This window comes from Labrus bergylta, chromosome 3, assembly GCF_963930695.1.
Source record: "Labrus bergylta chromosome 3, fLabBer1.1, whole genome shotgun sequence".
Taxonomy (NCBI): Eukaryota; Metazoa; Chordata; class Actinopteri; order Labriformes; family Labridae; genus Labrus; species Labrus bergylta.
In genome coordinates, this window is record NC_089197.1 from 25,652,534 (window position 1) to 25,659,384 (window position 6,851).

A 6,851-nucleotide genomic window follows, 5' to 3' on the forward strand; every position below is an offset into this window, starting at 1 on the left:
CTGAGAGAACGCCTTGCTCTGCTCCAACACCCTCCCAATCATTTTTTGCCATGAGCCCCATCTTGTCGGACACTCTGTTATCAGTGAGTGCTCTGGTCAATTTAATTCTTGCTGTGCCTTTTTCAGTGCTGTCTTCTTTTTCCAGCTATGAGAGAAGACACCAATCATCTGTTTGCAAAGTCCTGTTGCCCGTCTAACTCTTGCATCATCTTTAACAGCATTTTCTGGACAAAAAAAGAAGAACATAAACATTAAATGAGAATTACAGGCTGAAAATGTAAGGATAATAATGGTAAACTTTGCAAGGCAGATTTTCCAGCAAGAGAACAAAATAAATCCAATAAAGCCATATTACAGACAACAGTAAGGACATCAATGATCAAAAGCACATAACACAGTATTCATCATCTACTATTGATGATAAATAATCCTTTATCATTATAATATTAATTATTCAAACTAGGTATTTGTAAGGGCTTCAAAGAAAAACAACATTATGAGAAAAACTATATTGAAGACAATACGCACACATCATCATATTAAATCCTTATGAATGAGTAAATTAATAAACAAAGTCACACAAACACACACTCTTACACTTACCAACTGCAAGATGCAGCCTGTGTCCAAAACACTGAAGTCTGGTCCATTAATTAAGTTCCATAGCTTTGACGACGTTTGCTGCACTGTCGGTTGTGATGCACGTCTGGTCCTCTTCTTTCAAACCCCAGCTTGACAGACACTCTCTCAATCCCAGAGCAATATTCTCTCCGGTGTGGTCAGTGGGAAAGTATGCTGTCTGCAGGCAGCGACTTTTCAACTCAAAGTTGTCATTTACGAAATGCACAGTCAAACTAAGATACGGCTTGGTTGTTCTGCTTGACCACCTATCAGTAGTTGTGGCATAATACTCCACATTTTTCAGCTCTGTTACCACTTTTTCTTTACACTCCGCGTACCGCTGTGGGATGGCAACCTGGTTGAAGTAGGTGCCGGAGGGAATCATATATCTTCTGTCCAGCGTGCGGAGGAGGTTTTTAAATCCGTCTTTGGTGACCGTGTTAACAGACACCATGTCCTTGGCAATGTAGTGTGTTATGGCAGTTGTTATCTCCCAGTGTCTTTGGCTGCTCTTATCATACGGAGTTACACTGGCAAAAGATGCTGTAATTGTAGTCTGTTTGCTACTATGGGCCTGAGTATCATTTTCGCTAGACTTTTCACCGGATTTTTTCATCATGCACTCATCATGCAAATGCCTGTGATGATTTTTCAAGCGCTGGCATAAATTGGTTGTGTTTCCGCTGGATGTTGCAACTTTAGCGCGACAGGTTTTGCACAGTACCTGTTTCTGGTGCACGTCTGCAGCCTCAAACATGAAATACTCCCAAATGACCGATGTGCTGTTTTCCTTGGTGATTGAATCCCCAAACTCCGCTTCTGGTCCAGCTGAAGCCATTTCAGAAATTAAAGAGCAGGTGGAGCAGGCTATACTGATTGGTTAGCGTGACCTGTCCACGAGCAGCATGCCGCTTCTGATTGGTGAGCTTGGCAGGATGGTAGGGAGACGGCATGTAAGTGTAAAATAGTTGACACAACAGATCATGGGTCAGTCAGGAGCACTGCAAAAAACTGCAGCTTTGCCGATCACATGATCGCGTTGTCTGAAATTGCAATTTCGATCAGAAAACAATAAATCGTTCAGCCCTAGGATCAAGGTATGGCAGAGCTACTGACTTTAAAAGACAAAATAGTCGAGTTGCGACAGGCTGTTAAAAAAAGCGCACCTGAACAAGAAACTTCAAATCCAAAACCAACAGATTCAGTGCTGGAGCAGTTTGTTCAGCCTTCAGAAGAAGAGCGTTTGCAAAAAGAGATAGAGACACTGCAATTAGCATTAGCTTTATAACTTAAAGAGAAAGCAAACCTTAACAGTAGGACACAAAAGTCAGTGAGTGAGGACAGTAACAGTGCTAAAGAAGACCATGTAGCTACGCAACAAACCTTCCAACCCCGCCTCTCATTGCAGTGGGGTAGGGAATTCAAAATATCAGGCCAGATAGGTGAACCAGGTCAAAAGGACAAACTTACCTTTTCAAGTCTAGCACACCAAATTGAGCAAAGCATCAGTAAAGGATTTGCTGAAATATAAATAGTTGATGCAGTTGTAAGAGCAATAGCACCAGGTTTACAACTAAGCAGCTACCTCGAGGGAAAAAGTAAACTTACATTACCTACCTTGAGGAGGATTCTCAGGTCCCACTACCAAGAAAAAGGAGCAACAGCATCAGAAGTTCAAAGCAGTAAGGAAACTCCACAAAACTTCCTTATCAGAGCCCTAGATTTGAGGCAGAAAATCCTGTTTGCATCCCAAGAAGTAGAATCTGGACTAAAATATGACCCTGTCCTCATACAGAGCATGTTTCTCCATACTGTTCTGACAGGCCTGCAAAACGATAGCATTAGGAGTGACCTCCAGCCGTACCTGCAACAAACAGCAACGAGTGATGAGCTGCTTCTCGAATCCAAGTTCAGAACTTACCAGCAAAATGCATCTTGAGCTATTAAATGAACTGAAAGAAATGCGTTCCGATATGGCACTACTGAAAAATATAGGCGCTGAGGTTGCTCAAATCAAAGAGTCAATTCGACAGCCGAGCACAGCACAGACAAACCAGGTGGTTTTGCAGGAGTGTATTAACCCTCTTCAGTTCCAATATCCACCACAAGGTGTCTGGCCTCCCTCAGGACCTGGATGAAGAGGAGAAACAGCCCAATATCAACAAAGATTTGCACCACAGCAACATTACCCTGTCCCAAATTGTGCACGCCTGAGAAAATGTAAAAAAATGAGAAAACGGAAGTGATTATTGCACCCATTGCTAGAGATGTGGCAGCAATGAACATTTCCTTGCAGGATGCAAGGTGAGAGCAAACAGACAAAACAAAGATGGTCCTTTAAACGGAGGATGGTTACCCCCACGGGACTAGGAGTAACCAGCAACAGTGTGACGTCCCAACAGCATTGCTCCCAATGTGGTCTCTCTGCCGGAGACAAAAGACTAAGAAGGTGTGCATCATGTAAAACAGACATTTACTGTTCAAAAACCTGTCAAGTTGAACATCGGCCAAAACACAAAAAACAATGTCATCAGTACATTCAGCCACCAGTTAACCAGTGCTCTCAAGCAACAACAAATGTCACACAGACAAAGAAAGAAGGAAGTCATCCCCGTCTCGTTGATCTTGTAGGTAAACGGTGCATGATTGACTGTTACATACAAGGCTGTAAAACTACAGCATTGTGGGATACCGGCTCCCAAGTCTGTATTGTGGATGAGAAGTGGAAAAGGAGACATTTGCCACGCGAAAGATTAAAGGATATCTCCGAGTTACTCGATGCACCTGATGATTTGAAAATAACAGCTGCATATGGACAGAGCATGCCTTATAAAGGTTTCATTGAGGTCACTTTTGGATTAGTTGCTGAAGGAGCTGACCCCAAAGAACTTCTTGTCCCTATGCTAGTGATGAAAGGAGGAAGACTGCAACAGCCCATCCTAGGGTTTAATGTCATTGAGCAAACAGTGAAAGCCAGCACCACAGAGCAACTGGATGCTTCAAGAAGAGAGCAGCTGAACCAGATATTAAGAACTGCTTTCCCCTGCCTTGGAAGTGAAAATGTTACTGCCTTTATTGATCTTGTGGTTGCTGAACAGTCATGTGACTATGATGTTGTAAACGACAAAAGAGAAAGTTATTGTGCCCAAACATACCTCTGTTCAGATTGACTGTAAAGTTAAGACATGCCCTCTGAAAAAAGACACAACACTGCTATTTGAACCTGACATAAATCTCAGTGGAGTGAAGGCCTTGAGTTCTGTGAGACATTGGTTAAGCTAAAACATGGTGCTTCACCCTACATTGTGCTTGATGAACAAAATCCCACTGATCACGATATCGAATTGTCAGGAAAAACTGTTGTTACCCTACAGCATGTCCAGGCTGTGTGTCCAGCAAATGTGTTCGAGATACCAAACCATTGTCCCCAAGTGTCAGTGAATCAAATGAACGCACAGACAGAGCAAGGTAAGGACATTCCATGGGATCCACCGATTGACTTGAGTCAAACAGTAGCTGTACAGAACATGCTTTGTGAAGAGTGCTCCTCTTTTTCAAAATCAGATGATGACATCGGATGTATTGAAAAGTTAAAGTTAAGCATCTTATTGAAAGACATGGATCCTGTAGCACACACATACCTGTCTGTGCCAAAGAGGTTGTATAAAAAGATTAAAGATTATCTGCATAATCCTATTGCATAAGGATGGGTGAAGAAATCTAACTGGCCTTATGCCTCACCTGTTGTCTGTGTAAGGAAGAAAGATGGGAGTTTAAGTCTTTGCATAGACTACAGAGAACTGAACAAAAAGACTCACCCAGACAGACAGCCCATCCCACGTGTGCAAGACATCCTCGACAGTCTCGGAGGTAACTCATGGTTTTCATTGCTAGATCAAGGGAAAGCCTACCATCAAGGTTTTATTGATGAAAACAGCAGACCCTTGACTGCATTTGTGACTCCATGGGGCCTCTACGAATGGATAAGGATTCCGTTTGGCCTAATGAACGTACCCGCAGCGTTCCAGCACTGCATGGAGGAGTGTCTGGAAGAGGTGCGAGACTACATCTGTGTCCCCTATCTTGATGACACGCCTGTGTACAGTCAGTCCTTTGATGAACATGTAAACCACGTCAGAAAAGTACTTCAGCCACTGCAATAGTATAGCATCAAGCTTAAACCCAGCAAGTGTGAAGTATTTAAACATGAAGTTCATTACCTGGGAAGAATTGTCTCTGCTGAAGGAAGCAAAATTGATCCAGCTGACACCATCGCTGTGAGAGCATTAAAAGAGAAAAGACTAAGCAATGTTGGAGAGCTTAGATCTGTCATGGGTTTATTAAGCTATTACAGACAATACATAAAATACTTTTCCCGTATTGCAGGTCCACTTTACAACTTGCTGAAAGAAACAACAGGAGACACCAATGTGCCACACAGAAAACAAAACATGAGACAAGTTCAAGTTAGAAACAAAGGTGTGCCTTCAAACACACCAATTGTTTGGGAGGAAGAACATCAGCGCATATTGGAGCGTCTAATAGATTGTTTGGTCGAGCCATCAGTCCTTGGGTTCCCAGACTTCTCAAAAGCATTTGTTCTCCACACAGATGCTTCAAACCAAGGCCTCGGTGCAGTCCTTTACCAACATCAGGAGCAAGAAGATAAAGACATTGGTCCTGTAATACAGTGTAAAATGAATGACAACAGACCATCTGGACATAAACTGAATGCTTTCAGTATGCAAAGTAAGTGTTTACTGCGAGGATGGGAGACACTCCATATCGATGAAAATGTCATTCTTCGCAGAAAAACAACTAACAAAACACAGCTTGTATTACCTGAAAAATACAAAGCCACTGTACTAAAATAGTTGCATGATGAAATGGGCCACCAAGGCATCGATCGAACAACATCACTGATCATATATAGGTTCTTCTGGCCTTACATGCAAAAAGAAATTGAACACTATGTTGCAAGAACATGTTGTTGTTTGAAACAAAAGACACCAAGCAAAGAAACTCGAGCACCCATGACCAGCATTGTAACCACACAGCCATTTGAACTAGTGTCGATAGATTTTCTCCACTTAAACAAATGTGCAGGAGGCTACGAGTATACTGTATATTAGTGATTGTTGATCACTTCACTCATTTTGCACAGGTTTATCCAACAACCTCCAAGTCTGCCAAAACAGTCGCTGACCGAATATTCAACGATTATGCTTTAAAGTTTGGGCTACCAACAAGAATACATTACGATCAAAGCAGCAAATTTGAGAACCAGGTCTTTGCTCAACTGAAAAAGAACTGTGGTGTACTGGGATCACGCACTACACCGACCACAAGGAAATGGACAAGTAGAACGTTTTAATCGTACGTTGCTACAAATGCTAAAGACACTAACTGACAAACAGAAGACAAACTGGAAAGACTCTTTGAACAAGTTGATCTATGCATACAACTGCACTAAGTGCGAGGTCACAGGTTTTTCGCCTTTTTATCTTCTTTTCGGAAGATCCCCAAGGTTACCTATTGATCTACTGTTTGGTGTGACCACGGAAACAGGCAAAGCAGATCATCGGACATACATGGAGAAATGGAAAAGAGAAATGCAAGACGCATATGAAATCGTCAGAGAAAATGCAAAGAAATCATCAGAGAGAAGTAAAAAACACTATGATGGAAAAGTGAGAAGTTCAGTACTGCACCCTGGTGGTCGCGTTCTTGTGAGAAATCTGACACCTAGAGGAGGCACTGAAAAGCTCTGCAATCATTGGGAAGAACATATTCATGCTGTTGTACGTCAGGTTGGAGAAGATATCCCAGTCTATGAAGTTAAGCCTGAACGAGGAAGAGGAAGATCAAGAACCCTGCATCGCAATTTGTTGCTGCCATGTGATCCTTACCCTTGGAAATCCATCCAAAAACAGCACCCAAGCTGAACAAAAAGATAAAAAAGACAACCACAAGCAACACAGAACCGGATGAGGACAATGATGAAGATGAATGTTTGTTCTACTACAAGCCAGTAACACAGTTTCAAATGCCAAGTGTAGATCAAACCATTGAGCATGCAGATACAGAAAACGACAGTGACCAAGAAACACTAGTGTTGTGTGATGATGAACAAGTTCCCATAACAAACATGGATGAATCTGATATGGAGCAGGAAAATATCCTGTCAGGAGGAAGAACAGCTTCAAGGACTGGAGGAGGCTGATACCGCC